Below are 23,401 nucleotides of genomic sequence, written 5' to 3' on the forward strand. Positions count from 1 at the left end.
ATCTGGTTCTCTGAAAAGATAAACAAAATTGATAAACCTTTAACTAGACTCATCAAGAAAAAAAGAGAGAAAACTCAAATAAGTAAAATCAGAAATGAAAGAGGAGACACTGCAATTGATAGCACAGAAATACAAAGGATCATAAGAGACTACTAGAATAATTACACACCAACAAATTGGACAACCTAGAAGAAATAGTTGAATTCCGAGAAACATACAACCTTCCAAGACTGAATCATGAAGAAATAGAAAATCTGCACGGACTGGTTATAAGTAAGGAGACTGAATCAGTAATTAAAACACTCCCTACAAACAGAAGTCCAGGGCTAGTCAGCTTTACTAGTGAATTCTACTAAACATTCAAAGAATTAATACCAATCCTCAAACACTTTCAAAAAATAGAGAGATGGGAACATTTTGAAAGTCATTTTATGAAACCAGAATTACCACAAGGATACCACAAGGAAAGGATATTCTACAAGGATACCACAAGAAAAGAAATTTACAGGCCAATATCTCTGATGAACATAGATGCAAAAATCCTCAAGAAAATAGTAACAAGCCAAATTCAACAATACATTCAAAAGATCATACAACAAGATCAAATGAAATTTATTCCAGGGATGCAAAGGTGATTCAACATCTGAAAATCAGTGTGATACATTACATTAACAAAATGAAGAATAATTATCATATGATCATCTCAATGGATGCAGAAAAAGCATGTGACAAAATTCAACATTTACTTATGATAAAAAAATCTCAGCAAAGTGGGTATAGAGGGAATATGCTGCAACAAAATGGAGGCCAGAAATGACAAGTCCAGAGCTAACATACTCAATGATGAAAAGCTGAGATCAATGCCTCTAAGACATGGATGCCCACTTTTACCACTCATATTCAAAATAGTACTGGAAATCCAAGCCAGAACAAATAGGCAAGAAGAAAAAATAAAAGGTATCTAAGTGAAAAGAAAGAAGTAAAATTGTCACTATTTGCAGATGACATGATAGTATATATTGAAAACTCTGAAGACTCCAAAAAACTCTTCGAACTAATAAACGAATTCAGTAAAGTTGCAGGATACAAAACCAATATACAGAAATTGGTTGTGTTTCTATACACTAACAGTAGACTATCAGAAAGAGAAATTAGGAAAATAAATCCCATTTACAATTGCTTTGAAAATAATAAAATGCCGAGGAAAAAATTTAACCAAGGAAGTGAAAGACCTGTACTGGGTAAACTATAAGACATTGATGAAAGAAATTGAAGACATGAATAAATGAAAAGATAGTCCATGCTCATGGATTGGAAGAATTCATATTTTTAAAATGTCCATATTTCCCAAAGCAATCTAGAGATTCAGTGCGAACCCTACCAAAATTCCAATGGCATTTTTCACAGAAATTGAAAAAACCATCTTAAAATTTGTATGGGACCACAAAAGACCTTGAATAGCCAAGGCAATCTTGAGGAAGAAGAACAAAGCTTGAGGTATCATGCTCCCTGATTTCAAATTATGTCAGAAAGCTATGGTAATAAAAAACAATATGGTTTTAACATAAAAACAGACACATGGATCAATGGAATAGAACAGAGAGTCAAGAAATAAAACCATGCATATGCGGTTGGTTGGTTTATGACAAAAGAGGCAAGAATCTACAAAGTGGAAGAGACAGTCTGCTTAATAAATGATGTTGGAGCAGCTGGACAGCCACCCACAAAAGAATAAAAGTAGACCAGTATCTTACACTGCACACCAAAATTACCTCAAAATGGATTAAAGACTTGAAGTAATATCTGAAAACATAAAACTCCTAGAAGAAAACATAGGCAGTAAGCTCATTGACATAGGCCTTGGGGATGATTTTTTGGAGTTGATAACAAAAGTGAAGACAGTAAAAGCAATAATAAACAAGTGAAACTAAAAAGCTTCTACACAACTTCAGTTTTTAGGAAACCATCAACAAAATGAAAAGGCAAACTACTGACTAAAAGAAAATATTTGCAAACCATTTATCTGATAAAGGGTTAATATCCAATATACATAAAGAACTCATGAAACTTAATAGCAAAAAAAAATTCTAACCAAAAAAATGCCAGAGGATCTGAATGGACATTTTTCTAAAACAAAACAAAACAAAACAACTATACAGATAGTCAAAAGGAATATGAAAAGATGCTCAGCATCACTGATCATAAGGGAAATGCAAATCAAAACCTAGTAAGATAAATCTTCACACCTGTTAGTTGACTATTATAAAAATGATAAGAAATAATAAGTGTTGGCACAGATGTGGAGAAAAGAGAACGCTTGTGCATTATTAGTGAGAATGTAAATTGGTGTAGCCATTGTGGAAAACAGTATGGAGGCTCCTTAAAAAATTAAAAATAGAACCACCACATGATCTAGCAATTCTGTCTGGGTATTCAAAGAAAACAAAGCCATAACTTGAAAATATATACTCATCTTCATGTTCATTGCAGCATTATTTACAAGAATCAAGGTATAGAAAATCTAATTATCTGTCAGTGGATGAATGGATAAAGAAAATGTGGCATATATACACAATGGAATATTATTTGGCCATGAAAAATAAGGAAATCGTGGTATTTGCAACAACATGGATGGAACTGTAAGACACTATGCTAAGTGAAATAAGTCAGAGAGAGAAAGAGAGACAGAGATACAGAAAGAGAAAGAGAGAGAAAGACAATTATCACATTTATATGTAGAATCTAAAAGAAAAATGACAAAAATTAGCTCATAGATACAAAGAACAGATTGGTGGTTGCCTGAGGCAGAGGATGGGGCATGGACAAAATTGGTGAAGCCAGTCAAAATGTACAAACTTGCTGTTATAATATAAATTATTGGGATATAATGTACAGCATGGCAACTATAGTTAATAACACTGTATTGCATATCTGAAAGTTGCTAAGGGAGTAAATCTTAGAAGTTCTCATCATAGGAAAAAATTCTATAACTATGTGTAGTGATGGATGTCAACTAGACTTACTGGGGTGATCATTTCAACAATATACATAAATCATTATGTTGTACCTGAAAACAATGTAATGTGGTATGTCAGTTATACCTCAATAGAAAAAAAAAAGCCAAGTGACACCAATAAAACAAGTAAATGGCTTAAATTTTAAAAAGAAGGATTTCAAATAAAAGCTACCTAAATATGCAATGGTTTGGATGCCTCAGCTCTTGGTACAACTGCAATAGCTTTGAGTGCTTAGGTAGTATCTCAGTGGGCTGAAACCTTAGACCGGTGCCAACCACCTGTAATATCTTGTAAGCCACAAATGCAAGCTGTATATATACTTTAAAAATTTCTAGTGGCCAAATCAAAGCAGTAAAAAAAATGTGAAATTAATCCATGTTATGTAACCTCAACTTATCCAAAATATTATCATTTCAACATGTAATCAACATAAACACTATTAATAGTCTATATTTTTTTGTGCTAAATTTTCAAGCCACTCCTAGTCTTTCTTCTGCCCCAAGGAATGTAGGGCAAGTTGAATTTCTCATCCATAGGACAATCCCTCCCACATTTTGCAAAAAGTCTTATTTCCTTCCTAAGTCATCTCTTTGACATTCTAAATACTCAAGTTCTAATAACTATTCTTCTCTTGAGTCTTCTGACTTTCTCGATCACGGTCCCCTAGACTTCCTCTAGTTTTGACAAATGGCCTCATAAAGTTTGATTCTCAAAACCGGTCTTATGAGGATGACAGGAATGTCTGCCTTCCTTATTCTGAATTTATGCCTCTATTAAGTGAAACAGGATATCTGACAAAACTGACACTTTACTGGATGGGATCGTAGACTCAGTTAAAGGGCTCGCGGTGAAATTGTCAGTTTCTTCTGCCTGAAAATGCTTTGAAGCCATTGTTTTTACTGCGAGGTAATGAAGCTTTAGCTTCAAGGCCTTCTCTCGCTTGGTCCCCTTCTAGGCGCTGGGAGGGCCTTAACCATACAAGCCCAATGCGGAGCTTGATTCTATGAATCGTGTGATCGTGACCCGAGCTGAAATCAAGAGTTGGATGCTTAACTGACCGAGTCACCCAGTTGCCCCTGTGAGAAGTTCTTTTAATCATCTGTGTACAATTGTAGTAAATGTACAAATATAGTAAGAACAATGTTATCCTTACTGACACAGTTAAAACAAAGCTTTCTCTTGGCAAATATATACGTGGTAATACAGTATATAAAATTATTACAATATATATCTATATTTTTCTTTTTTGATGGACTTACACAAAATAGAATTTATGAGACTTCTTGTGCTTTTAGGATGCAAACTTGTAACAATACTATAGTAAGTAGGTCTTTTATAAGAAAACAACGTGGCAGATATTTCCCCAAATTTGACAATACTACTAAAAATTTATGTGACATTAAGTGTAATGAGTTATGAAATCAAAGGAACCCTTGTATACTCCAAGTAATGAAAAACAAATTTTGGTCAACCAAATCAATAAAAGATGGAAACATCTTTCGATTCTCTGTAGAAAATATTGCAAAATTAGTGTCATATAAATAAGTGATTTAAAAGGTATGTAGCCAAAAAATGTCAGGTAGTAAGTTAATAGAAATATATGTTATTTTTCTGGTTGTTGTGATGTTTTCGGTACTTACCAGTTAAAGTTCAGTAAGATTTCTTTTTTCATTCTCGTTAAATGATTGCTTAATGAATAATCATTATTATTTAATGAATGGTGAATAGTTAATTTTGTGTTGTCACTTTGCATTCTATAAGAGTCCCTCCTTCTGTCATTTTTACAGGTCTCAGGCCCCACAAAATCTGGATCCACCCTTGCTCTCAGCAATCCTGTTAATAAAAATTATTCATCACTCAAAACCAAGATCAAATGTCACTTCCTTTATAAATTATTTCCTGAATCCCTAATCAGGTAAGAGCTCCTTTAGAATTGTACCGTGATTTGTTTTAACACCTTAAAATCATTACTAAAATATGCCTCTTTTTCTTTCTTTCTGAGTGTTCTGCATTATATGTTTTATTGCCTATCTTGATTGTCAGAGAAATGCGAGTCTTAAGCAGAAAAGGTGGGCATGGAGGGCATGGGGACCTGGAGCGGATGTACCACATTCGGTTTCCAGGGACATGCCCAGGGGCATAGTTTCAGGTAGGAGATGATCTAGAGGCTGCTGGTATCTAAGAGGTCTAGAAGATACCCCAAGGCATAGGTGAAACGCAGGGACACTGAATCTCTTCAGCTGATCGTTAGCAGCAAGCCAAGCAGATGGTCATTATCAAGGCAATTCTTAACACCATTCACGAAGGCTCCAGTAGAAGAATTCAAATTTAGAGGCAAGGATCTATCTCCTAAAAGACAAAAGTACGCAAGGCCAAACATCGGCCTTGGAGAAATTGCATAACAGGCAGTAATCCTAGGGCCTTAGTCACTGTACCTGGAAGGACCCTAATTCTTAACAGAAGAGCAAAGAGTTCCAGCAGCAGCCCCACGTGGGCCAACTTGATTGCCTTCTGGATGCATTGAGTTCTGTCTACACTAGAATGGGTAAGAGCAGAGCCCAGAGAGGCATTGAGTCAGCTAGTGGAGTTTGAGTGGGCAGAGTCCTGAGGAGAGCAGTATGCTTGAGGAATATGCCAGATAATTGTTCGCGATGTTCTTTGAAGGCAGAAACTATGGGTTCACTTGAATATTCCTAGAAAAGTGTTGGCCACAGGGTAGATACTGGTGTTTATAAAATTTAAAAAAAAGCTTTGTAGCCACGTCTTATCCCGTGGACACTCCAGAGTTTGGCATTGCCTTTCTTGAAATGTGGCTCCCAGAAATCGACAACTGGCATGTAACAGTGAAAATATTTACTTTTCTAGATCTTACTGCAATACTTTATAGGTGCTATGGAAGGTTATATCATTTATTTTATGGCAGATATGGGTTTTATTTGCTTAATGACCGTTAGCACCTAATATGCTTGTAGTCAAGTAAGGTTTCTTTGTTTTCAGTGGGGTCTAATTTCAACCTTATTTCCCCGATCTTAAACATGTAATTGGGTTCTTCAATAAAAATATTGAATTTTATATTTATAAATGTTAAATTTCATGTTAAAGCCTTTTGTTTGAGCATTACAGAATATTAGAACACTTGTGAATGTCTTTTATTTATTATTTTATGTACCCCTTCCAGTTTTCTGCTATGCAAAAAAATTTTTATAATTTTTTTATTTTTAACAATGTATTACTTGAGTAAACCTAGATAGATTTTCTATATATGCAAACCATCGTGTGTGTGTGTGTGTGTGTTTGCATATCTGTATCCTATACATTTTTTAGACAAAGAACTTTGATCACTGTTAAATCGAGAACTTAGTTAACCAAGACGGTAAATAAAATTTTGAGAAAAAGAGCCAAGGAGAATCTAAGTTTGTTAAGTCATTTGGGTGATGTTGTGTGGATAGATATTTAAAGAATTTTTGGAATGTGAAGACCCTTGATTAATGTTAGTTTCCCCTACAACTATTATAGATTTTGTTTTGATTTTTAATTTTCAACATCCTTTATTTGGAAATAATTTGAAGCCCATGGAAAAGTTATAACAATAGAAATAGTACATAGAATGTCAATATACTCTTTAGTCAGATTTACCTATTTTATTGTTTTACCTCATTTGCTTTCATTTGCTTTATCATTTATCATCAGTCTCCCTTTCTCTCTGATGCTGTTATCAACTTTAATAAAATTAACAATATCATCATTAGTTTATCTAAACTACTGTCTATAGTCCAATTTTGTTAAGAGTCTCAATGATGCCCTTTAATGATTTTTTTCCCTGTCATTAAAGAATCCAGCCTAGGATCAGGTATTACATTTAGTTGTTATATTTCTTTAATTTACTTTAATCTGAAAATTTTCCCATTGGTTTTATTTATTTTTTTTATGACAGTGGCATTTTTGAAGAATTAAGTTTTTTTTCCTTAAAAATTTTTTTTAATGTTTATTTTTGAGACAGAGGGAGAGACAGAGACAGAGATAGAGCATAAGCAGGGAGGGAGACACAGGATTGAAGCAGGCTCCAAGATCCAAGCTGTCGGCACAGAGCCCTATGCAGGGCTCAAACTCACAAACCATGAGATCACAATTTGAGCCAAAGTCAGACGCTTAACCGACTGAGCCACCAAGGCACCGCATTTATTCCTTTTTTAAAATACAACTTTCCTTGTTTTGGGAGTGACTGAGGTTTTCTCATGGTTAAAATCAGGTTATACATGCCAGGCTGGACCAGAAGAGAGGTTTTAGCCTTCTAAGTGCATCATTTCTAGAGGAAGATTATGTCTATCTGCCCCACATTGGCATATTAATTTTGATTACTGGGTGAAAGTGTTATCCATTTTGTTACTGAATAGTTATTATTTTTTCTCTTGCAACTACTAGAAATCTATTAGGAGTTACTCTAAAGCTATGCAAATACTGTGGTCCTCATCACAAATTTTCCCTGTATTTAGCATCTGTAGATAATTCTTGCCTAAAACAACCTGTGTGCCAGTGGCGCTAAATGGTCCTTTTCTAACTCTGCCTTTCCCACCATATTTCCTGGTTGCTCTTGAAATTATACTGCATACCAAAAGTGAGAGCTTTCTCTTCCTATTTATTTATTTATTAATTATCAATAATATGATGAATTCCTATTTTTGCAATATCTATAATTATTTACCATCCTTAATTATTTTGATATTTAAATTTATTCCTGATTTGGCCAGTGGGAGCTCCTTCATACCCTTGTGACAAATGCATGCTGATTTGTTGTTGCTGCTAGTTGTTTTAACATTTACTCACTTGGGGGAATAATAGGATATCCAGCGTTCATTTTGTTCCCTCCATGCCACAGTCTGGGTCCACCATTGCTCTGAAAAGAACTGTTTCCGTGTGGTACAGAATGGTATTAGAGACCAAAATGTTACTGATTTTTGATAGAAATCAATATCACCTTTCTAAATGAATTATTCCTGGAATCTACCTTTTTTCCTTTCGAAAACAAGAATATCTCTCTTATTGAGGTCTTCTATAAGTTCTTTATAATCACTGTCATTCTCTTAGGGATTGTATTAAAAGGATCCTTTATTATTCTAAGACGTATTTCACTTAGATCCAGTGACTCGAACTCATTTTCCATTGTTGGATACTCTTTATTGGTTCTCTTTCTGAAATTCAATATCTTCATTACAATGTAGTTTTCTGTCTTTCCTGTTTTAAGTGCATTATGTTTAATAATGAGAGTAGAAACAAAGTATGATATGATTTGATTATTTTTGGCATCCTATAAAAATTGAATATAACATACATATAATAAAGAACCCAGATGTTAAGTGTACAGTTCAATGAAATTTTACAAATTAAATACTCTGGTGTAACAACCTTTGTTAATAAGGTATAATAATTTACAAGCACCCCAGAAGTTGCCCTAGTGCACTCTATCACTCATTATCTTCCTCAAAATAACCATTTCTTTCAACAGTGTTTTGTAGTTTTCATTGTATAAACCATGGGCTTCTTTTGTTAAATTTGTTCCTAAGTATATTTTCAATGTAATTATAAATGAAATTGTTTTCTTAAATATAATTTTAATGATTCAATGCCAATGTATAGAAATATAATAGATTTTTTGTATCTTGATCTTGTATCATGAAACCTTGCTGAACTCATTTATTACTTCTGCTGTTTTTTTCCTATAGATTCCTTAGGTTATATATATGTGTGTGTGTGTATATATATATATATATATATATATATATATATGCATATTCATGTGTCTGCTGAGATGATCCATCATTTTAGTCTGTTATTCTATTAATATAGTGTAATACATTGCTTGATTTTCATATGTTCAACCAACTTTGCATTCCTGGGATAAATCCCACTTAGTCATGGTGTCTAATCTTATTTATGGGTTGCTGGATTTTGATTCTGTAGAGGATTTTTATATTTATATTCATAAAAGATGTTCTGTAGTTCTCTTTTCCTATGATGTCTTTGATTTGAGTGTCAAGGGCATACTGGCCTCACAAGATGAGTTAAGAATTATTCATTCATTTTCTATATTTTAGATTTGTTAAAGAATGGTATTAATGTGTGTGTGTGTGTGTGTGTGTGTGTGTGTGTGTGTGTGTGTGTGTTTGGTAGAATCCACCGGCAAAGACTTATTGCTGTGGGCTTTTCTTTGTGGATTTTTTTTTTTTCATTACTGATTTAATGTCTTTACTTATAGGTCTCTGCAGATTTTCTATCCTGTTTTCACTTTCAGAAGTTTGCATTTTTCTAAGGTTATTTACATTGCATCTAGATTATCTAATGTGTTGGCATGCAATTGTTTATAATAGTCCCTTATAGTCCTTTTTATTTCTGTGATTGGTAGTAATGTCCCCTCGTTCACTCCTGATTTAATTATTTTTATCTTCTATTTTTCTCTTGATCAACATACTTAACGTTTTGTCAATTTTGTTGATCGTTTTAATGCATTGACTTTTGGGGGCGCCTGGGTGGCTCAGTCAGTTAAGCGTCTGACTCTTGTTGGTGGCTCAGGTTATGATCTCACGGATCCTGGGTTTGAGCCCTGCATTGGGCTCTGTGTTGATGGAGTAAAGCCTGCTTGCGATTCTGTCTCCTTCTCTCTCTGTCCCTCTCTGGCTCTAAATAAATGCATACATACATACATACATAAACTTAAAAAAATCAACTTTTGGTTTTCCTAATTATCTCAGTTGTTTTCATATTATTTATTATGTTTCATATTATTATTTATTATATTTCATATTATTTATTATTTTCATAATATTATTTATTATTATTATTATTATTATTTATTTCTTTATTCTTTGTTTTGCTTGATTTTAGTTTAATTTGCACTTCCTTTTCTAGTTTCTCTAGATGAAACTTAGGTTATTGATTTGAGATAATATTTTTTTTATTTTTAAAAATGTTTTATTTATTTATTTTTGACAGAGAGAGAGAGAGAGAGAGAGAGAGAGAGAGAACACAAGTTGGGGAGGGACAGAGGGACTCACGGGGCAGAGCTCGAACCCATGAGATCATGGCCTGAACTGAAGTCAGATGCTTAACTGACTGAGCCACCCAGATGCCCTGAGATAATATTTTTTAAAAAATGTAAGCAATCACAGCTATAAATTTTCCTTTAACCACTACTTCACCCACATCCCATAAGTTTTGGCGGGTTGTTTTATTGTTTTCATTCACCTGCAAGTATTTTCTAGTTTTCCTGGTGATTTCTTCTTTGATCCATTGATTATTTAAAGAGTGCACTGTTTAGTTTTGATATATTTGTGAATTTTCCAAATTTAATTTCATTCCATTGTGGTCAGAGACATATTTTGTACGATTTTAATCCTTAAAAAATTTTTTTTAATATTAAAAAAAGTTTATTTATTTACTTATTTAGAGAGAGTGTGAGAGTGTATGAGCAGGGCAGGGACTGAGAGAGAGGGAGGCTGGATCTCATGAACCATGAGATCATGACCTGAGCAGAAATCAAGAGTTGGGTGTTGAAAAGAGTGAGCCACCTAGGCACCCCTTAATCCTTTTATAGTGATTTAAACTTATTGGCCTTATTATAAATCAAGTGACTATATATATGTGGATATAATTTTACATTTTATATTTTTTTCTGTTGGTCTATAATATTTTACATACTGTAGTTTTATTTATAGTTATCTATTATTTTTTAAGATTTAAATTCAAGTTAGTTAACATACAGTGTAATAATGATTTCAGCAGTAGAATTTAGCGATCCATCACTTACAACAGCCAGTGCTCATCCTAACAAGGGCCCTCCTTAATGCCCTTCCCCCATTTTTCCCTCTCCCCACCCGACATCCCTCTGGTAACCCTCAGTTTGTTCTCTGTATTTTTAAGAGTCTCTTATGGTTTGCCTCCCTCTCTGTTTTTATCTTATTTTTGCTTCCCTTCTCCTATGTTCATCTGTTTTGTTTCTTAATTTCCACATCTGAGTGAAATCATGTGATATTCATCTTTCTCTGACTGACTTAGCATAATACACTCTAGTTCCATCAGTTACTGTAGCTTTATAGTGAGTCTTCATATATAGTAAGCCCTCCAACTTTGTTCTTATTCAAGATTATTTTTGCTATTGTTAGCTGTTTTGAATTGTGTAGATGTACAGTTTGTCAATTTCCACACAAAGAATTTTTTTTTTTGTTTTTTGGCTTTTGACAGAATGCATGATATCTGTGGATCAGTTTGAGGAAACTGATAATTCTACCAAAGTGAACCTTTTAATCTATATATGTTCTGCCATTAAGTAGGTCTTTTTAAATTTATCACAGTAAAGTTTATAGTTTCCTGGGAGGACGTTTTACACATATTTTAACAAAATTATTGCTAGGTATTTGATGTTTTTGGTGCTTCTGTTAGTGATATCACTTTTAACATTTCATTTCCTATTATTAATGTTAGAAATACAGTTATGTTCTGTTTATCCAAAACAAACTTTCATCCAGTGACCTTGTTAAATTCACTTATTAATTCTTATAGTTTATCTGCATATTCTTTTGGATATTCCACATATATAATAACTTGTCTTTAAGCAACTAATGTTTTATTATTCCTTTTAAAATCATTATTTGTACATGTATTTTTTGTCATATTGCATTAGCTAATTCTTCCAGAAAATGATTGAAATGAAGTAATAGAAAGTGTCATTGTCTCATTCTTCATTTCATTTTTTGAGAGAGAGAGAGAGAGAGAGAGAATCTTAAGCAGGTTCCATGCCCATGCAGAACCCAATGCAGTGCTCAGTCTCATGATGGTGACATCATGATCTGAGCCGAAATCAAGTCAGACACTTAACCGACTGAGCCACCTAGGTGCCCCAGCATTGTCTCATTCTTGATTGCATGGAAATGTTTTCAACATTTCATCATTATTATGATTTTTAATTTTTTGGAAATGTATATTCCATGTTATTACATGATCACTAGCTTCTGAGGCTTCTTTTGATTTACTTCAGTTCAATTTTTAAATTTAATACGATTATTGAGAAATTTAATTTTGCCAAATATTTTAATGCATATTTTTAAAGCAATTTTTCTTCTTTAGTCTGTTGAGATGGTCATTTTTACTGATTGATTAATTTTATGGTGTTAAAATAACCTTGCATTCTTGTTATAAACACCAGTTTGCCATGATATATTGTCTTTTTATATATATATAACTTTCGTTTATTTGCTAATATAAATGAGTTTTATACTTGTGTTCAGAAGAGAGATTGGTCTGTGGTATTCCTATTTCAAAATGTCTTTGGAAGATCATGGTATTAAATTTAATGCTGGCCTTATAAAATAAGCAGATAGTGCTGTTTCCTCATTTTTTATTTTCTGGATCAGTGTATGATTGGTGGTTTTTTACCTTAATGTTGAAGAATGTACCAATTAATCCATCTAGGCTTGAAATTTTTTTTTTGTACAAAGTTTGAAATTACAGATTTGATTTTTAAAATAAGAACAGTACTCTTCAGATTTCCCCCATCCCCTTTTTGCTGATAATCTTAATAGGTTGTATTTTCAAGGAATTTGTCTATTTTTTCTTTGACTTGTTTTAATTTTTTCAAAATTTTGAGGACTTTTAAATTATATTTTACTATTACTCGATTTCTAATATAATTATTTTTTTGTTAGAAGAAACATACTTTATGTCATTTCAATTCTTTAAATTGATACTTCCTAAACTTATTTCTCAAGCCCTTCACTTCCCCACAGCTTTAGACTTTAACACACACACACACACACACACACACACACACTTTTAGATAAAATTATAGGGGAATAGAGCATAGAGTGAGAAGCCCACTTGTCCATGTCTGCAATCTTAGGAACACAAATGTTTGGGGAGAAGAAAAGGATCCAATTAAAAACACAATGACAGATTACAAGAAAGAACTTTTTATTTCCAGAAAGCTAAGAGATTAGGGCTTCAAAAAACAGTGTAGGCCTTTGGGCAAATAGATACTCATTAGCTGTTAGGTTTTCACTCTTTCCCATCATCATAGTGATGAAGTTTTGGGGTGATGGGGGGTTTGTGGGGGCCGGAGCTGATGGCCAAGAAAGAATTCTTGAAGACGTCTTTGGTGCAAAAGGTGATTTTATTTTTTTTATTAAAAAATTTTTTTTTAAACATTTATTTATTTTTAAGAGAGAGAGAGAGAGAGAGAGAGACAGAGAGTGAATGGGGGAGGGGCAGAGAGAGAGGGAGACACAGAATCTGAAGCAGGATCCAGGCTCAGAGCTGTCAGCATAGAGCCTGATGCCGGACTCAAACTCACAAAACGTGAGATCATGATCTGAGCCGAAGTTGGATGCTTCACCAACTGAGCCACCCAGGCTCCCCAAAAGGTGATTTTATTAAAACACAGGGACAGGACCCATGAGCAGGAAGAGCTGCACTGGGGTCTTGGCGGGTAACTCATTGTATACCCTCAGGTAGGGAGGGGGTTAGGGCTAGAGTAGGTCTCTAAGATATTTTGGAAACAAGGTTTCCAGGACCTTGAGGGGCTAGCTGTTGCTAGAGAAATGCCACTTATTGCCGTTTAATAAAACCTCAGTCATGAGACCCTACAGATGTATATCGGAGGGCCATACGCTTGGAGTATGATTGCCAATATATATCTTGCGAGAGCTGAGATAAAGGAAGTAGACTTCAGGATCCTTGAGGTTGGGATAATGTTAAGCTAAGATTCACTTTTGCCCCTAGCAAAGGGTCATCATTGAGGCAGCTGAGCTTCTAGAGCGAGGTCGCTCTGCCAGTTTCAAGGACTTGTCTATCGGTTATAGGCAGTAAGGCAACTTAATTTTTCATTTGCCTTAGTTTCCCACATTACCATGGCAAGTACTTAAACCCCTTTCCTTTGCTCCTGGGTAGCCAGGAGTGTCCAAGGAATATCACACATATTTCACCTGGGGGTGGACGGTGGAGCTGTTAGCCTGTATTTTCCCTCAGCTTGCCCTAAGCTCCCTCATCAATAAGATGTTAAAAAATGTGGCTGAAGTGGCAATCTCTCCCCTTATAGAAGCTTTTACAAAATCATATCTTATATCGTAGTTCTCCCCAATCCTAAAGGAGGAGTGCTAGAGTATAAGGGATTCAAGGTGACTATAGAGGTCAATTCTTTTTCAAAAGACAAAAACAAAATAAAAAAAAAGCCCAGCAGGGAAGCAAAACAAAGCTTGGTTTACAGGAAAAAATAACAAATTGCAGGGAGAATTCCCGGAACATATAAGAGCAGGACATGGGCAAGGATAAGGAAGGATCTAGTTTTTAGGAAAGACCAAAATGAACTTCTTTCTTAGGCTAAAGGCTTAATGAGTTTTTCCCAAAGTCTAGAAACTCACACGTTTCCCAGTTGGAAGTCATTAGCATATCACAGGCATGCCCCCTTTCTCTTATGCTAAATTGTGATAACATTTCAGTAGAAGAAGGGGGAACCTGACCTGCCTGTTTTCACTTCTCGCCTCATTAACATATTTGAGGGTTCAGGAAGTAAATTTAAGAAGCACATGGCTTTTTAATTTCCCTTCCTGGATTTCCAACCTTTTCTGGTAGCTTAGGTATACTTTCTTGTAGAAATTGCACTGGAATGTTTACATAAGATGCTTGTGGAGAATACGTCTCAAGCTTTTTACAAAGACCAACTCTCTCTTTGCTAGACTTTCTCTCCAAGACTACATTCTATTTTAGGGGACAGAATTTGATCTGGAGCGAGCTGTATAACCGCACAACTGTGGTGTACTGTAATGTTGAAAAGCTATATGTGATGGACATGTTATCTCTACCTTCTCTGCTTCTGAGAGATAGTTGGTCATGTTAGTGTTAGGCCTGGGTTCTGCCAAGAGCCTCCATGAGTCTGGCTAAGCGAGTTTGATAGAAGTTGAGTTCCACCCCCTCCTTTCGTGTTAAGATTTCAGAAGAAAGGGAAAGCTAATCTGTATGGAAGAACATAGAGGGCCAGGGCTGGGGTACAGCAAACGCTTCTGCGAGAGAAGGTAGGAAGCAAGGGCATGTAGGGAGAGGATGGCAGGAGGTTGTGACGTGGCCCATCCCCACAACCAAATGCAGCTTGAACGAATTCTTTTAAAACTGAGGAAGTGCTTGGAGATGAGGATGATGCCGGTAGGATCCCTGGAGATGGGCAGGAATTACGGGGTAATCATCAGACTTCCGGTAGCTGAGGAGTAAGCTGGGGTTCAGGCCAAGTAAGCCTCCCTCTCCAAGAGGCAAGGGGCTCCATCTGACGCCTCTATTCCATTTATGTGGCATCCTCTCTTTCCCATTCCTCCATGTCCTTTATCCTTTCCATCCTAGTCTTTAAAATGTACGGGAAAAAGTCCAGGGCTCTCAAGGTTTGTGAAGAGTAAGTTATTTTGAGAGAAATTCAAAGAGGGCAGAGAATTAAACGAGAAATTTTTGGAAATTTTGAAATAAGAAGATTATATACAGCAGGAGCGAGGGAACTATCTAAAGTGTCCTATGTGTTCTACATGATGCAGTAATCTGCATAGACAATTATAGCAGTTCACCTATGCTAAACCATGTTATTTTCCCTTATGTGTACCATGAATTGATCAAAATACAATAAAAAGAATTATTATTTTAGGGGTCATATGTTGGTATCTTAGTAAATCATTTTGAATAGTATAGAACATAATAGCAATAGCTATGATAATAACAGTCTTATTGATATAAAATTATATATTATTTAAATAGTTTTCTTCCTTGCTTATGTTTATTTATTTCCCATAGATACATATTTATGTTTGGTACCTAGGTATATGCCTTGTACCTGTCTTGTATGTATGTATGTATGTATGCATGTATTTTTAAGCTGGTCATTTTAAAAAGTTTATTTATTTATTTTGAGAAAGAGAGAGAGAGAGAGGAAGCAGGGGAGGAGCAGAGAGAGAGAGAAAATCCCAAGCAGGTTCCGTGCTGACAGCATGGAGTCTGATGTGGGGTTCAAACTCACAAACTGTGAGATCAAGACCTTAACTGAAACCAAGAGTTGGATGCTTAACCAACTGAGCCACCCAGGCACCCCTTAAACTGGCATGAACAGGGGAGAGGGACGAAGGGAGAGAGAGAGAGAGAGAGAGAGAGAGAGAGAGAGAGAGAGACCCAAATAGGCTCCATGCTTAGTTTGGCTCTTGTGAGCTATTGTTTAAATTATTACTAATCGTATTCAATAAGGAGTCATCTACGGATATAATGAACACAAATCTAAACTTTATTTAGTCAAATAATACCAGCTGCAGGAGCCTTTTGGAGGACATCATTTTGTATGTATGCAGATCAGCAATGACCTTTTAATTACCAAATTCAGTCATTTCTTTTCTGGTTAAACTATCACATTCAACATTGGTGATTACCTTCTTGAAACACTTTTTTCCTTTGAATTTCCAGATTTCATTTTTCTCATGTTCTCTTCTAACTTATCTCATTGTCTTTGTCTATTGCCGTCCTCGCTCCATTTATATGTCCGTACTATGCCAGAACTGGAATTTTGACTTTGTTCTTTTGTCTCTCTACATACTTGGTCTGGACCATGTTACATTCATATGGCTGTAGCAACCATTTTAAGCTGATTATTTTCAAATCCTGATCTGTAGCTACATTGTGGCCCCTGAATTCCAGGTTCATACCTACAGGAGGTCCATGATCAGATGGGCTGCAGGCGTCTTAAGCTCAAGACTTCAATAGTAAATTTGTCACTTCCGTAACTCTCAAGTTCCAGCTCCTTTCAGTACTCTGTTTTGTGTAGTGGTATCATGGTTGACCCATGATTTAGTGGGCGTACTGGCGTGGAGGATTCCATGCCCTCTGATTTCTGGTTGGATCTGACCAATGAGGGGAGGGCAGGAGAGAAAAGGGCAGGAAGAGAGAAAAGGTTGGGTTACCCTGCTACTTCTGTGTCTTGGAATTGCTCTTCTGGCAGTGGCTTCTTCCACGGCTGTACGTCTTGTTGAGAGTGCTCTCTTCCACGCCTCTAGCTCTCATCTGGTTTTTGTTAAAAGCATTTCTTCAAAAGTTCTTTTTTCTTTTAAGAGAGAGAGAGAGAGAGAAAGTGAGCACAAGTTGGGGAGGGGGAGAGGGAGAGAGAGTATTAAGCTGGCTGTATGCCCAACATGGAGCCTGTCACAGGGCTCGATTCCACAACCAGGAGTTCATGACTCCTTTGGTTTCACTGCATTTATGGGACAATTTAACGTTCCGTAGACAGAAGGAAAGCGCTCTGGTATTTCATTCTTAACACTTAAATTGATCCTATACTTGTATAAGGACAATAATCTTATTTAATTGGATATTCTCCACAGAAAGCCCTTTATATGTGTTTTAAATTTTAATGACTTCATAACAATGATAAACAGCAGCACAAGGCATGACATTTGATATAATCATAAGGTAGAGTTTGAGCAGTGAGACTAGAGGCGAGGCCAGGGAAAGGGCCAATTCATGTGAGGCCAGGGATGCTCTACTAAAGCCTTGGGCAGTCTTTGGTCAGCGGATGTCACTGAAGGATTATAAACTAGAGGTAATATCTAGATTCATATCTTGGTCGGTTCACTCAAGCAGGGATGTAGAGGCGAGACCTGTCCACACCAGAGTGGATCTTCTCTCTCACCAAATGAGGCACAGAAGACATTTACCCACTATCAAATGTTTCTGAGCAACTTTTTCACGAAGTAGAATGTGGACTGATGTTCCTCTGGGTCCATGTATGGTTCTGGGTCCGCCTGCATCAGAATTACCCAGGGGATGCTTGTTTAAGAAGGTAATTGCCAGACCCTATATCATACTTACTGAATTAACATCCTTGTAGATTGTTAATATTAAAAAAATTTTTTTAGAGGGAGAGTGAGAACATGAACAGGGGAGAGGAGCAGAGAAAGAGAGAGAGAGAGAGAAAGAGAGAATCCTAAACAGGCTCCATGCTTAGTGTGGAGCCTAACTTCAGGCTCGATCCCATGACCCTGGGATCATGACCTGAGCTGAAATTGAGTCGGACGGTCAACCGACTGAGACTCCAGGTATCCTAAAGGTAATTTTTTTTCCCTTTTAGTGAAAGAGTGAGGATAAAGTCAACCATTTTCTAACCAAATGTATATTTAATATTAGTACCTAGTGAGCTAAACTTTGTGAAGATTCAGAGACTAATTTTTTAAAAATGCATTTGGATTTCAGGATGCTCACTGTGTACTGGGAGAAACAAACGTGTATGTATAAGTATAATGTGGAAGAAATAAAAATTAAATCTCCTAAGAGATACAAATAAAAAGAATCTGGTAGTTGAGGTGTGGAATTTCTCAAGATTTTGCTGTTATCTTGAAGTGCTCAATTCAAATACATTTGTCCAAATAAAAAAAACCTCACCAAAAGGAAACATTTCCTCTTTCTGTTGCTTCAGGGCTAGCTAAAATCTTCCTCCCATTGTGTGTCCTTGGGTATCTAAGTATCTCCTGTAGTTTCTTTTAAATTTGCCCCATGACTATATGTGGTCTCTTCATTAATTCTCCCCAAATTCCCTCTGAGTTTGCTTTCTGTTTTCTACCAGACCTTAACTGATCAGTGGTCTCGGAGTCTTTCACAAGGAAAACTGAGCCGGTCCCTCCAGCATCTGCAAACTCTTCTGACTTCAATAGAAATTTGCTGTCCCAGTCCTAACCCCCTTGGAGTGCAACTGTCACTCGAGTCCCTTGAGAGTATCCTGGCTTGAGTCTCCCACTTCCAATAAGGTATTCAGGCAGTTTAAAATTTATAAACCTTTAACTCTGAAGGGAGCCGAGAATTTGCAGCCATATCTCTGCAAGGACCTCCCTCCACCACCACCCCCAGCCCCCCACAGCTGCCTATCACTTTTCTTTCTCTTGCTTCTTCATTTTCTGTTCATACATTCCACAAGAGCAGGAACTGGTTCCTCCTTGTTGCCACCTCTATTTCCAGAACCAAATCAAGGGCTCGCTACATTGTAGGCTCTTGATATTTGGTAGATGGATGAATGAACGCATAGCTAAACAAAAAAATCTCTGACGACCGTGTGGGTCTCAGGTTTCTGTTGGTGTGGTAAATTGTTTGCAAGGATGGCTCCAAAGCTTCCCTTATGTCTGGGGGCCTTCCCCCTTGCCAGGTGACTGTGCCAGTCCGCCTACCACAAGGTGGTATCTATTCCCCACCCGCCTCCATGTACCCGGGCTACCTCCTGACTTGCTTTGGCCAATAGAGCTTGGTGGAAGTGACGGTGTGTGACTGCTGCAGGAGGCTGTCAGGGGCCTTTCGGTGTTGCTCTGAGGCACAGTGTAAGGGAGCAAGTCTAGCCAACCAGAGGACAAGGGGTCATGAGGAAGAGGACAAAGGAAACCCAGCTGACCCGTGGCACTTCCTGCCAGACCTGTGAGTGAAGCCAGATACTGCCGGCCCCCCCAGCCGTTCTAGACGAATGGGACTGCTTGAGTGAGTCCAGGTAGAGGCCGACAGGAACCACCCGCCAGCATGCAGAATCACAGGAAATAATAAATTGTTGCTTTTTCAGGCACAGGACTTAAAAGATGACATGACTTTAAAAATAAACACGTCAGTGTCATTCCCTTTGAGGAACTTATAATCCACTGGGAAAGACGTGTCACGTATACTAATAATTTCTGGCTCTTGTTTGAGTAGATTATGGATACAATTGTAGACTCTTCCTCCTGGAGTTGTGAATAATTCTTGGCAGCTGGGAAAAGGACCTCTCACAAAAATAAAATGAAGACAGAGCGACTTTGAAAAAACTCACATTTGGCCTAATACATGTGAAATATTGGAAATGGGGAGACACACATGCATAAAGCTGGGGAATTGGAGCCATTTATTTTATGCATTATTTGGGAAGGAGGTATGAATTTAGTATTGTCCTAACCATCTCAGCTTTTCTCTGTGGGAGCTTTTCTCTGTGGGAGTATGCGGGAAGAATATATTTACACTGGGTTCTATACAGATATTACATATATTTTACATACAAGCTCTGACAGACTCAATTCAGACCGAAGAGTAATCTTTCAGATACTTTTTACTGCGTTTATATTATAAATTCCATTTGGTGGGCGAATATCACTGTAAGCCTCGGCATTCATATGCTAATGTTATAAGTTGGAGTTGTCAAGAGAATTATGCGCAGGCTTGAGTACATGTGTGTGTGAGTGAGTGATATTTGTGTTTGCCAAAGCAGCATGTGCTCCTGAAGGGAGAGTGTGTCTTATCTTACTAGCTGTCTGGTCTCAGTTTCTCTCTCTAATGTGCCAGGAAGAAAATGTCTTTATCACTGAATATTTTGGTGATGCACAGATTCCAGGATGCCCTCCAGTGGTATGAGACATCTGTGTGTGTGTGTATGTGTGCACGCATATATGTGTGTGTGTGTGTACATACATTTGTTAGGATGGGGGATTAGAATACTTTTGGCGACTGTGTTCTTATTTCATGGGATACCTTTTAACCTTCTCTCAGAATTTTGAAGTCCTTTGGTTTCACTGCATTTATGAGACAGTTTAACAGTCCGTAGACAAAAGGAAAGCGCTCTGGTATTTAATTTTTAACACTTAAATTGATCCTATACTTGTATAAGGACAATAATCTTATTTAATTGGATATTCTCCACAGAAAGCCCTTTATATGTGTTTTAAATTTTAATGACTTCATAACAGTGATAAACAGCAGCACAAGGCATGACATTTGATATAATCATAAGGTAGAGTTTGAGCAGTGAGACTAGAGGCGAGGCCAGGGAAAGGGCCAATTCATGTGAGGCCAGGGATGCTCTACTAAAGCCTTGGGCAGTCTTTGGTCAGCGGATGTCGCTGAAGGATTATAAACTAGAGGTAATATCCAGATTCATATCTTGGACGGTTCACTCAAGCAGGGATATAGAGGCGAGACCTGTCCACACCAGAGTGGATCTTCTCTCTCACCAAATGAGGCACAGAGGACGTTTACCCACTATCAAATGTTTCTTAGCAAGTTTTTCACGAAGTAGAATGTGGACTGATGTTCCTCTGGGTCCATGTATGGTTCTGGGTCCGCCTGCATCAGAATTACCCAGGGGATGCTTGTTTAAGAAGGTAATTGCTAGACCCTATATCATACTTACTGAATTAACATCCTTGTAGATTGTTAATATTTTTAAAAAGTTTTTTAGAGGGAGAGAGAAAACGTGAGTGGGACAGAGGGGAAGAGAAAGAAAGAGAGAGAATCCTAAACAGGTTCCATGCTTAGTGTGGAGCCTGACGTTGGGTTCGATCCTACGACCCTGGGATCATGACCTAGGCTGAAATCAAAAGTTGGATGCTCAACTAACTGAGCCACCCAGGTGCCCCAATTGTTAATATTATAGCCTGACTTTGTTCAAACTTCTCCCTTTATCCAGAACATTTTCCCTTTCTCCTTCTCCATCTTAGTCATTTTTTCAAAATCCAGCTAAATATCGCTTCAATTCCAAGTCAGGTTGGAACTGATCACTCTCTCCACTGTGCTTCTACTGTTCCCTTTAATCATTTCTACACAGAATGTGGCGGCACATTAATGCATTCTTTGTTCACATTTGTATTCTTCCCACTAGATCTTTAGAGAACAGTGATTATGACCTATGTGTGTTTGTTTTCCTGCTGCCTACCACAGGAGTTTAGGGACTTCATAAACATTTTTGGATATATATATGAATAAATGAAAATTTCTTGAGTGTGTCCACATTTCTAATTTTTCTATGGCCACTTGTGTTCAGTTTAAGTGTTTATTGCATGCTTGTTTTGTGCCTAAGTCTGTGCTTACTATTAGGAGGTCATAGGTTTCTGATTGGGCAATGGGGCAATATAACACAAACTCATGTGTTGTGGTTCATGCTGTGATGCTATGGACAGCTCCTACGTGACGAGATCAACACTGGTTAGTATCTTAGACACCTAGGTGAAAAGTCTGGGATTTGAAATAGACCTTGAGGGTCCAATACAGTTTAGAAAGGTGAGGAGGGACTATGTCATTCACAGTCAATGTTTAAGTAAGTATGTTTATGGAAGAGGCCAAGTTCACAGTGAGAATGGAGGGTGAACAAAAAAAAAAAAGATGAGTGAATTGAAAAGAGTGGCTTTCTATAAGTATGGAAGAATACATAGATAATTTTTGGAGGAAAATAAATGAGACCCTTGGCAACATCTAAGAAAATAATTTTGTCATACAAAATGGAAAAAATAGGGTGTAAGCAGTGGGAACTACAAAAAACAAACGAAAATATTCAAATTCATGAGTTTGTCTAAATGGTCTGAGAGCATCTTGTCTAAAGAAGGAAGCTATGTATGATGTGACATGTGTGCACGATGAGTAAGACCACTCTGCCCATTTTAACTTTTCCCGTGCTTCATCATGATTTAAAAATGAATCTGGTACCTACCATTTTCCCTACACTGGACACATGGGGACTGTCCTTTGGGTTGAACCAGGGCTTCCAATCCCAGGAGTTTCTCCAGAAGAACAACTCTGTGAGGAAGCATGTCTTCAGGATGGGGAGCTGGTGGAGTCTATCTTACAATGTGAAGGGTCTCACTGGTGACACCAGAAACTATTCAAAGGGAGAGAGAATGATGCCTACCCTAGGTCCCAATCACAAACTATCAGGCATGGTAGACTCTTGTTCCACCTCAGTTTCCTGACCAATATGCTACTTTTATTATTTGTATCTAGATTTCTCTGTCTGTGAGTAGCATTCTGTGCGGCCTTGGTTGATGAAACCTTTGACACCAAGAATGAGGTATATGATTTTTTCCTTGGTAGGCTCACTGTAGCTTTGGTCTCTCCAGGCTTGGAGATAGAGCCACCCTATATGTGAAGAAGTCTGGGACTTTCTGCTTTAGGACTTCTGAAGAAGAAACATGAAGTCAACACATAGCGAGGGGCCAGACGGATTGTGTCGGAAACAAACACTGAGGCGGGTGTGCTTGGCTAGCCAATGCATAAAATTCAGAGGAAGTTCAAGTGTGCATAACTAAGATATCACAAACAAACATGACATATATGAGCTTTGAGAAAGAAGCATTGTACAAACAGCGTTTATGGTTTGTGAATTATGGGGCTAGATAAATGTGAGCTAAATCGTCAGGACAACTTGGGAGATTTCTGCCTCATGAGAGTTCCCAAAGATTCATTTATATTTCATTTCTCTGTGATGTATGGCTCCATAAATTTTGGGCAAAGCAGAGGGAGAAAGACTTGTACCTGCAGTCTAGAAGTTCCTGCTCACCTTGAAGGGTGCTGATTCTGCCAGTTACAGCTTGGAAGCTCTCATATGTTTTTTGGAA

General features: G+C 37.0%; 1 long non-coding RNA gene across 2 annotated transcripts in view; it reads left to right on the forward strand.

Moving 5' to 3' along the window:
* LOC109250245 (uncharacterized) overlaps positions 1-23,030 on the forward strand; it is a 32,924-nt gene extending 9,894 nt beyond the window's left edge. The window contains exons 4-6 of one of the 2 annotated variants that reach the window (XR_002072939.2): positions 3,973-4,148; positions 4,805-4,932; positions 22,904-23,030. This is a non-coding gene — a long non-coding RNA (uncharacterized LOC109250245). Of the gene's footprint in view, positions 1-3,972; positions 4,149-4,804; positions 4,933-7,017; positions 7,261-22,903 lie in introns of those variants that run through there. The other variant, XR_008419956.1, reaches the window with a different exon arrangement.
* The last annotated feature ends 371 nt before the right edge of the window (positions 23,031-23,401 follow it).

This window comes from Panthera pardus, unplaced genomic scaffold (assembly GCF_024362965.1).
Source record: "Panthera pardus isolate Hobbes unplaced genomic scaffold, ASM2436296v1 HiC_scaffold_7, whole genome shotgun sequence".
Classification (NCBI taxonomy): domain Eukaryota; kingdom Metazoa; phylum Chordata; class Mammalia; order Carnivora; family Felidae; genus Panthera; species Panthera pardus.